This window comes from Drosophila bipectinata, chromosome XR (assembly GCF_030179905.1).
Source record: "Drosophila bipectinata strain 14024-0381.07 chromosome XR, DbipHiC1v2, whole genome shotgun sequence".
Classification (NCBI taxonomy): Eukaryota; Metazoa; Arthropoda; class Insecta; order Diptera; family Drosophilidae; genus Drosophila; species Drosophila bipectinata.
In genome coordinates this window covers 16,999,398-17,010,490 of record NC_091735.1, presented here as the reverse complement: position 1 = coordinate 17,010,490, position 11,093 = coordinate 16,999,398, and the positions used below count along the sequence as shown (strand labels likewise).

At 40.3% G+C, this 11,093-nt stretch overlaps 1 long non-coding RNA gene across 4 annotated transcripts; it reads right to left on the bottom strand.

The window, feature by feature from the left end:
• Nucleotides 1–3,043: 3,043 nt before the first annotated feature.
• Nucleotides 3,044–3,840, bottom strand: LOC138925548 (uncharacterized). 4 transcript variants are annotated; one of them, XR_011441793.1, is made up of 3 exons: nucleotides 3,643–3,840; nucleotides 3,329–3,600; nucleotides 3,044–3,278 (listed from the first exon to the last, which is right to left on the bottom strand). It is a non-coding gene; the product is annotated as an uncharacterized lncRNA (long non-coding RNA). The 4 variants fall into 4 exon arrangements; XR_011441791.1 differs by having other exon boundaries at nucleotides 3,329–3,658; nucleotides 3,713–3,840; XR_011441790.1 differs by having other exon boundaries at nucleotides 3,329–3,593; nucleotides 3,643–3,838.
• Nucleotides 3,841–11,093: the final 7,253 nt, after the last annotated feature.

The following is an 11,093-nucleotide window of genomic DNA, read 5'->3' as shown; positions in this document are numbered from 1 at the left end:
TATTAAAACATTGTGCTTCAGCAAAGACAAATGAGATTGAAATGAAATGTGTCCAATCGTTATCTACAGCTAATTCAAATGAAAATGGATTTATTTCATTTGAGTCCGAGTCATCAGAGTTATCTGAAATATCATTACAACTTCTGTTGTTAGGAAAAGATTTTCTGGTACTAGGAATATCACTTTGCTGGGGTGCTGCAAAGAGTTCAATTACGTTTTGCGGAAGGGGTTGTTTTTTATGTCGAACTGACCTTTTTTTAATATAAATGCTTGAGCTAAAGGGATCTGATGAGTCCATAGATCTTTGGAACACTTCCATCATATAATTTCTCGGTCGTTCTCGGTTCTCGGCTCAGGTAGACTATCTTCGGATATCACCAACAAATGAACTCTAGCGTTTGAACAAACTAACTTATACGTCCGAAAATGGAAAATCCTCGTGAACTCTGATAAAACCCAGGCAACTACTTTACAAGAAACGGAAAAATATCTACATTCCCAATGGAGCAATCAAGCTAGGGAATACTTATGCCAACTGGGAACCTAGCGTGAAATATCTAGGAATAATACCAGACAAAAAACTGAAATTTGGCGACCATATAAAAAACACCATTAAAAAGGTGAACATCACGGTTCGAACTCTTTACACCTTCTTAAACAGAAACGCCCGCCTGAGCTTAGAAAATAAACTATTAAATCTCTAATAGATATACCCATATATAAATCTGGAATCTAAAATCTGGATACTGGAATCTTGGATTTTAATGTTGATTAATGTTTAATAAATACATATGTAGCTGTGTCCAGAAAATATCACTATCAGTAAATACTTAGAATTATTGTGTCAAAATTCCCAAAAAAGTTTAAATGTCATACTCATGCAGAGCCCATCTCCCATCTCCCATCTCTCTTAAAAGATAAGGAGACTGTCTACATTGAATATTATAGCTTTGCGATATCTGAGTTTTTTTTGTGAAATTAAGCTGAATTTCTTGTTCTGAATAATAAACAGTTCCCAAAAACCGAATTGGGTATACATATATAACACCGAAAGTCGTGCATTTCGAAAACAATAGTAGATCTTCTCTCGTCAGGGAAGCACCAGACAGCTCCTCGCCAGTGGATTAATCCTTCTTAATCAGTTATGGGAAAGGATCCTTCTGCCGTCGTTTTGGCAACGGCACTTGCATTTTGTGCCTTTTGTCCTTTCTTTGCCAGGTGCGATGAGACCGAGCTTGATATCAAAAAAGGCATAGAAATTTTGTCGAAAATCCTGTTGAAATATCAAGCCGAGTTCGACAATAAGGTGAAGTTTGCGCAGCTGCAGGAGCCCATCGACGAGATTGATAAAGCCATGCTGGAATACAAGGGCAAAGCCAAGGTCAAGCTGCCTTTGATTCGCTCTTTGAACTCCGAAGCCCGTCTCACCTACCAAAACTGTGTGGGCCCAGTCTTCGAGTGGTGCATTTCCGTCAACAGCACCTTCACTATCTTCATCGATAAAATTGGGGGCAGCGACCTGTCGGAAACGAATAGGAATATAATCTGGAACATAACAGCTTCAACTCTGGAATTGGGCCTCAAAGAAACAGGAAAATCTTTGGAACTCCTCACCAATGTCCAACACAGAACTGCTCAGCTCAAAAATGCGTTTAAAGTGATGTTGCATGATGTCCACGACGATTTAAGTGTAGGGGGCTTCTATGGCAAAGAAAAGGCGGAACTGCAGAAGGGGATCAACGAAATAGTTAATTGGGAACAAAAGATAATTTACGTAATCCAAATGGTTCATATTGATCATGCCTTCACGGTCCTGAAGCAAAAGATTGTGAATGCCACCGATATAGTGAAAGATATGGAGAGTAACCTGGAGGAGGACAAAACCAACCTTCACAAACTCCAAAAACATATTGCACGTGCCGATTTTGTACGTTTTCCCCCAAAAACTCATACTTTTCAATGATGTAATCGTGTATTTTTCTTTATTTTAGACAAAAGAAATATTGTTGTGTGACACGTCTTTTCGGCGCGTCTTATTTATTCCGGACATGAAGGATTTAAAGGATAGCTGCGCCGAGTATGTGAACTGGCACGGATTCAATGCTCCCATTTATCAGAAGATCAATTCCAGAATTCGTTTTGCAGCCTCCACATTCTACGAAAGCGAACCATCGCCCGCTTAAATTGCAATTGTCAATTCCTAATCAACAATACGGTGAATAAAGGTCAAACAAGTTACTTTTTTTAAACCAACAACTTTTACCCTTTATCCATAAGCTGTTTATACCCTTGCAGAGGGTATTATAATTTTGGTGAAAAGTGTGCAACGCAGGGAAGGACGTGGCAGACTCCACATTTTCTCTGCTCTCTAGCCCTCTGCTTTCTAGCGTTCTGAGTTTAGCTTGTTGAGATCAGGCAGATTGGTTCTATCCTCAAGCCAGCTTTCTCCCTTTGAAGATGAGTTGCTGGTTTCCTTCGTCTTGGACGGACGCCATCCAATTATTCTTTCATCCCGTCCTTCGGCTATAGTGCCTGACTTTCATGAGAAGAACCTACACTCTCGGCCTTGGGCGCTAGGTCCGGAGATTCGTTCCCAATACTGGCCTATTGCGGGAGGAAGACCGTTCCAAGGATTTGGAACAAATTCATCTGCTGTTTTCGCATTTGTTGAATTTTTCATCATTTTTTTTTAAATTGCTTTAAAATTAGTTTACTTCGTAACAAAAATATTTGAATGCAGGTGCTAAGTTTCGGGATTGGGATTATTAGCAAATAAAATATCAAAAGTGTGAGTTTTTGGCCATTTATCTGGCTCTGCTCTTGGCTTGGCCAACAGCCTCTGTACAAGTCTCTGTGAAATTAATAGTTAGTATCTTCTAGTGGTTTATAAGACTCCATAAAGTATCTCTAATCTTGATCAGAATCATCTCCAGTGCCGATTAGGCCATGTCTTTCTGTATGTTTTACAGAAAAAAGATTAAAGAGAAAAACTTTATTTTTTTGATTTTCTATTTTATTTTTTTTAATTTCATTTTTTTCCAAGCCATAATTTATGAGTGATGTTGAATACATGTTTACATTGAAAAATTCCTTGCACAGTTTAAAGAAGACTCCAACTCATGATGATCAATCTGTATCCTTCATGAGAAAATGGGATTCATGGGCTTCCTGCAATTTTGTGGAGGAATTAAAGACGATACCCTCCCATCTCACGCAGACGGTATGATGGTGAAGACATTATTGCCAAGAGGTCTGTATATACGACAAACAAACTCCTCCTAAAAACAAACTAATTAAAAATTACTAAGGTAGAAACGAGATCTCTTACCTTAAGTTCTCAATTTTCTCCTTCCAGAAATGAAAGGAACAACTGGGCTCAAATGCTGGGGAATTCCATCGATTATATGAAACAATTTTTCAGTTCCGATCGGGCACCCTGTGCTGGGACTTTGCTTGAAGACCGGTACTTAGGAGTGTAGCACCGACTGCAGATAACCTTTCGGAAAATGTAGCTTTTCCGCGGAGTACTAGTGACTTCTACTACTACTTCTACTAGTTTCGTAGTTTCGTCCTCCACGCTTCCAGACAAGGTCCTAGGAGCTATACGTGATAGAAAACCAGAGTGGCGGTCCACATACTCACCAATGGGCCCTGTTGCCTGAAAGGATTTAGCCATGTTCTCAGAAATTGGGGAGATGCCCGACGGGCCTACCTTATAGAGTCAAAAAGTGTTATTATTTTCCCCAAAAAAGTTGATGAACTTTATATTTGTTAGTATTTACTTTTTTTATTTTTCTAATTCTAATTTACTCTCCACTTTGATTTTTGACAACTAATACGTTTAAATATCTAAATTTGGCACGGGCGAACAGTCGGAAACCCATTATTCAAGTTGTAGGAATGACGTCGTTGAGTAACGAAAATATAATATAACTTGGATCAGGTTCTTTTGACACAGTTCGTCCTTGTGAGACGGAATCTTCAAGTTCTCTGAACGTGAAGGTTCCGTCTCACATGGCTGTGTTAAAAGCCACCGATTTTTCACATCGTTTCATATTCATATTTTTATACCCTTGCAGAGGGTAATTTTGTCCAAAAGTGTGCAACGCAGTGAAGGAGACATCTCCGACCCCATAAAGTATATATATTCTTGATCAGGATCACCTCCTGAGTTGATATGAGCATGTCCGTCTGTCCGTCTGTCCTTCTGTCCGTCTGTCTGTCTGTCTGTTTCTACGCGAACTAGTCTCTCAGTTTTAAGGCTATCGACATGAAACTTTGCACACACCCTTCTTTCCTTTGCACGCAGTATATAAGTCGGAACGGCCCGGATCGGCCGACTATATCCTATAGCTGCCATATAACTGAACGATCGGAAATGACCCAACTGTCGTGTTTTTGAAGATAGAAGTTTGGGACATTTTTAGGTTTGGTTTTTGTATTATAATAAATCATAAATCAAACAAGAAAGAAAAGCTAACTTCGGGCGGAGCCGAAGTTTATATACCCTTGCAGTTAAAACCGGATATATATCGCAAACATCGGATATAGTTGGCCGATCCTTATGGGAATAGGAATATATAATCCAATTTTTTACAATACAAAATCTAAAAAAAGTCCCAAACTTCTATCTTCAAAAATACGAAAGTTGATATTTCTACCAAAAACCATTTCCGATCGTTCAGTTATATGGCAGCTATAAGATATAGTCGGCCGATCGTTATGAAATTTGGTAGATCGGATTAACTGACCAAGAATATAATCTGTACCAAGTTCCAGCTTTCTATCTTTAAAAACACGAAAGTTGGGTCATTTCCGATCGTTCAGTTATATGACAGCTCTAAGATATAGTCGGCCGATCCTTACGAAATTTGGCATGTCGTATTATTTTGCCAAAAATAGCGCTCGTGTAAAATTTGAACTCTCTAACTCTAAAAACACCGAAGTTATACCATTTCCGATCAATCAGTTATATGGCAGCTATAGGATATAGTCGGCCGATCCGGGCCGTTCCGACTTATATACTGCGTGCAAAGGAAAGAAGGGTGTGTGCAAAGTTTCAAGTCGATAGCTTTAAAACTGAGAGACTAGTTCGCGTAGAAACAGACAGACAGACGGACAGACGGACAGACGGACAGACGGACATGCTCATATCAACTCAGGAGGTGATCCTGATCAAGAATATATATACTTTATAGGGTCGGAGATGTCTCCTTCACTGCGTTGCACACTTTTGACCAAAATTATAATACCCTCTGCAAGGGTATAATCATATCATATTCTCATAAGGATCGGCCAACTATATCCGATGTTTGCGATATATATCCGGTTTTAACTGCAAGGGTATATAAACTTCGGCTCCGCCCGAAGTTAACTTTCCTTTCTTGTTATTACTATCTTTTTGGATATGGCTGGTTAAAATCACAATATCAGAGGGTATTGTAAAGGTAGAAAAACCCCCTTTTTTGTTTTTGTTTATCCTGACAATAATGAAATTATTTTATACATTTTTGGCATTTATTTGCAATTCATTGAGTGTCAACTTTTTAAGGGGGCCCCCCCCCCCCCCCCGATTTGATTTATCCTAGTTCATACGAGAGCTATATATGTATAGAATAACGTGTTAAAATTTGGAACCGATTGGATTAATAGTTTTTGAGTAACCTCATGCGCCAGTCGTAAAAACACTGTTTCGAGAAAAACGCGTTTAAAGTTTTGAGATGGCTCTCGCCGTCGCCTGAGGCTTCCACCATAAATCGGCTATATCTTTAAAAGTTTTTGAAATTTTTACTTGAAATTTTCAGGGAACATTCTTGAATAGTTACAAGTTCGAATTAAATTTAAAAAAAAATCGATTTTTTAAAACCGAGAATGGGGGGGGTCCCCTTAATTGAACAGGACAGATCGGGCTTTGATGCGAGTGTCCTTGTTTTTTGTTTATCCTGTACTGTGAAACAAACTGTTGTGGTTTTTGTGATTTTTACTTGTTGCATATGGCTTACTGCGGGATATCAGTGGGAATATACATAATACAAGTATATTTAAATAAATATGTATGTGTATACGGATGATATTCTGACCGCAGGGATTTCTCGGGTGTCTGAATGCAAATAACCAGCGGCGGCAAGTGCGAACTATTCTATTTATTGGCATGTCAGCGGCATGAAGTCGTATCCTGTCAGCGCGCTGGAGGGGGAACAATTTATGCAACCGCCTGTGGTCACAATGGATGATGAAAATGGAGAACGGGGCGAAGGACAGCTGGGGGGAGGCCATAGGTGGCAAGACACCAAGGCAACATGTGAACAGATTGCATGCAAATTGCGGCAGGATTGCTGCCACCAGGAGAACAACACAATCCCCAGGGATATTTCGGCCACCAGCAGCAGCAGCAACAGCAGCAGCACGATGGCATTTCGTTATAGTTTCCTTAACTTTGGACACCTTCCGCCTAACCCATGCCCCAAAACGGCCTTGCAACCCCTCCCCCCCCCCCCCCCCCCACAAAAAATACCACCCACTCCTCCCGTACTCCTCCCACTATCCAATCCATTCCACAAAAATTGCAGTTGGCACTTGGCAACGAGGAGCTAAAAAGTTTTCCGGATCAAATATTTCATAGCATGTTGCAAAAGGCAGAATAATGTTTGGCATTTCGCTCTCTGGCATCAGGATGAGAGCAAAAGCAAAGGCCGAATATCTCGAGGACAAGCCGGCAGATTCGAAGCTTTTCCGAATATTCAACAGCAGCCCGAGAATCTGCACAAGATGTCCCAAAAAGTGACGCAACATTTTCGCCGCCTTCGTATGCATATTTTAGGTTTGAAATTCATAGAAATTTCAATTGTTGGAATAATTTACCCTACACTCGAAAAACTATTGAATTGTTAGCTAGCTAGATTCTAGGCTTTTGTGCTTGAAAACAAAAACAGGGTACAATTTGTTTCCTATTCCCTAAACAACTTACCGAATAATATATATTGCCAAATATTTACAAATCAAAATATGTTTGTCTTTTCAAATATTTTTCTTCAGTTTAGACTGAAGCTTTAACTTAAATGGTACTTTGATTTCAAATCATGTTTTAAAGTTTAAACAGTTTTGGATATTTTCTAAAAAGTTAAGCAAAAGTTAATATTTATGGCGCTAATAAAAATATATTTAAAACACTGCTCCAATTTTCTAAATATTTCTAAATTTTCTAAAAAGTGTTTTGTAGCTCAGCTTATTCTTGGTAGATCCTGAAATCTTACACCTTTCCGATCTTAGAACTCCCTGTAGCATTATTCCCAATCAAATCCTAGCAGTACAAATTTTGGACTGAGCCCTGATTTATAGATGGTACTTGGTTTGATGGTCGCTTTCGATTTATCCCAAACATTATTCGAAAATCAAAGTATCAAGGTTTTTGGTTTTTTGTCCAACTGTATTTCTTTGCTCTTCGCTTGGCCAATAGCAATGTGGGTGTTAGGTTTCATTATACCCTTGCAGAGGGTATTATAATTTTGGTCAAAAGTGTGCAACGCAGTGAAGGAGACATCTCCGACCCTATAAAGTATATATATTCTTGATCAGGATCACCTCCTGAGTTGATATGAGCATGTCCGTCTGTCCGTCTGTCCGTCTGTCTGTCCGTCTGTCTGTTTCTACGCGAACTAGTCTCTCAGTTTTAAAGCTATCGTCTTGAAACTTTGCACACACCCTTCTTTCCTTTGCACGCAGTATATAAGTCGGAACGGATCGGCCGACTATATCCTATAGCTGCCATATAACTGATTGATCGGAAATGGTATAACTTTGGTGTTTTTAGAGTTAGAGAGTTCAAATTTGACATGAGAGCTATTTTTGGCAAAATAATACGACATGCCAAATTTCATAAGGATCGGCCAACTATATCCTATAGCTGCCATATAACTGAACGATCGGAAATGGTATTTGGTAGAAATATCAACTTTCGTATTTTTGAAGATAGAAGTTTGGGACTTTTTTTAGATTTTGTATTGTAATAAATTGGATTATATATTCATATTCCCATTAGGATCGGATATCCGATGTTTGCGATACATATCCGGTTTTAACTGCAAGGGTATATAAACTTCGGCTTCGCCCGAAGTTAGCTTTCCTTTCTTGTTTTTTTTTCAGTTAGGTTGACCTGTGGCGGTCAACATGTTGCCACTTATAAAGGCTGCATAAAATTCCAAGAAGCAAAGGAAAGCTACTCTCAAGGACCAACCAACTTCTCGCCCCAGCGCCATCTCTCCACCCCGTCCTCTCGACAATGTGAGTCTCCTCCAACGTCATTCCACTGTGCGCTTCAGCAACTGAAGCCACTTCCTTCGCCTACTCTGCATAATCCTAACTACTCCAAGTCACCTCGTCGAGCTCCCTTGCCAGCTCAGGATGACTCAAGCGACTCCAACTACGACACTGGTCCAACTATTCGACGATCCCGACTACGTACAGTGTCATCTCGTCATAGGCTCTCCTTGCCCCAGCGCCATCACTCCAGCCTGACCCCTCGACGACGAGACCCCTCGATCTCCACCAACTACATCTCACCGTGCGCCTCAGCAACCAAAATCGCTTACATCATCTACCCAGCTGAACTTTAATCACTCCAAGGCACCTCGTGTATCCTTCTTGCTAGCCCAGGACGGATCAAACGGATCCAACAGTGACTCTAGTCCATCTTATCGACGATCTCATCTACCAAAAATTTCATCTCGTCGTAAGCACTCCCCGCTCCGGCGCCGTCACTCCAGCCTGTGTCCTCGTCAATGTGAATCTCCTCCAGTAAAATCTCAACGTGCGCCTGAGCTACTGAAACCATGTCGCAGGATGCCCTCTGCCAGTGTTTTGAAATGGCTAGGAATGCCACCTCAGCAGCAGCCCTCGTCGGGCCAACTTCCCCCGCAGCTATTCCCCCGAAGATGACGTGGATTCGCACTCTGAACAACCCCCTTTGGAAGGCTCACCTCCGGCTGAGGATCTTCTTGAGGCTGTTCTTCGCAGCAACCGTACTGTCTAATAAATTGGACTCATTAACTAAACTTGTAAAATCTTTCTCATTGAATCAATAATTTATTAACATTTCAAAAAAAAAACAAGAAAGGAAAGCTAACTTCGGGCGGAGCCGAAGTTTATATACCCTTGCAGCTAAAGTTGGGTCATTTCCGATCGTTCAGTTATATGGCAGCTATAGGATATAGTCGGCCGATCCTAATGAAATTTGGTAGGTTGGATCAACTAACCAAAAATAGAGTCTGTACTAAATTCCAGCTTTCTATCTTCAAAAACACGAAAGTTGGGTCATTTCCGATCGTTGAGTTATATGGCAGCTATAGGATATAGTCGGCCGATCCTTATGAAATTTGGCATGTCGTATTATTTTGCCAAAAATAGCTCTCATGTCAAATTTGAACTCTCTAACTCTAAAAACACCAAAGTTATACCATTTCCGATCAATCAGTTATATGGCAGCTATAGGATATAGTCGGCCGATCCCGGCCGTTCCGACTTATATACTGCGTGCAAAGGAAAGAAGGGTGTGTGCAAAGTTTCAAGACGATAGCTTTAAAACTGAGAGACTAGTTTGCGTAGAAACAGACAGACGGACAGACGGACAGACGGACATGCTCATATCAACTCAGGAGGTGATCCTGATCAAGAATATATATACTTTATAGGGTCGGAGATGTCTCCTTCACTGCGTTGCACACTTTTGGACAAAATTATAATACCCTCTGCAAGGGTATAACAAGAAAGGAAAGCTAACTTCGGGCGAAGCCGAAGTTTATATACCCTTGCAGTTAAAACCGGATATATATCGCAAACATCGGATATAGTTGGCCGATCCTTATGAAAATATGATAATATAACCCAATTTAATATAATACAAAAACCAAACCTAAAAATATCCCAAACTTCTATCTTCAAAAACACAAAAGTTTGGTAATTTCCGATCGTTCAGTTATATGGCAGCTATAGGATATAGTGGGCCGATCCTAATGAAATTTAGTAGGTTGGATCAATTGACCAAAAATAGAATCTGTACTAAATTCCAACTTTCTATCTTCAAAAACGCGAAAGTTGGGTCATTTCCGATCGTTCAGTTATATGGTAGCTATAGAATATAGTCGGCCGATCCTTATGATATTTGGCATGTCGTAATGTTTTGCCAAAAATAGCTCTCATGTGAAATTTAAACTCTCTAACTCTAAAAACACCAAAGTTATACCATTTCCGATCAATCAGTTATATGGCAGCTATAGGATATAGTCGGCCGATCCGGGCCGTTCCGACTTATATACTGCGTGCAAAGGAAAGAAGGGTGTGTGCAAAGTTTCAAGACGATAGCTTTAAAACTGAGAGACTAGTTCGCGTAGAAACAGACAGACGGACAGACAGACGGACAGACGGACAGACGGACATGCTCATATCAACTCAGGAGGTGATCCTGATCAAGAATATATATACTTTATAGGGTCGGAGATGTCTCCTTCACTGCGTTGCACACTTTTGGACAAAATTATAATACCCTCTGCAAGGGGATAAAAAAGTACAACAAACAAATTTTTTAAAAGTTGCACCATCTTTTTATACCCTTGCAGAGGGTATTATAATTTTGTCCAAAAGTGTGCAACGCAGTAAAGGAGACATCTCCGACCCTATAAAGTATATATATTCTTGATCAGGATCACCTCCTGAGTTGATATGAGCATGTCCGTCTGTCCGTCTGTCCGTCTGTCCGTCTGTCCGTCTGTCTGTCTGTCTGTCCGTTTCTACGCGAACTAGTCTCTCAGTTTTGAAGCTATCGTCTTGAAACTTTGCACACACCCTTCTTTCCTTTGCACGCAGTATATAAGTCGGAACGGCCCGGATCGGCTATATCCTATAGCTGCCATATAACTGATTGATCGGAAATGGTATAACTTTGGTGTTTTTAGAGTTACAGCGTTCAAATTTGACATGAGAGCTATTTTTGGCAACAAATTACGACATGCCAAATTTCATAAGGATCGGCCGACTATATCTTATAGCTGCCATATAACTGAACGATCGGAAGTGAACCATCTTTCGTGTTTTTGAAGATA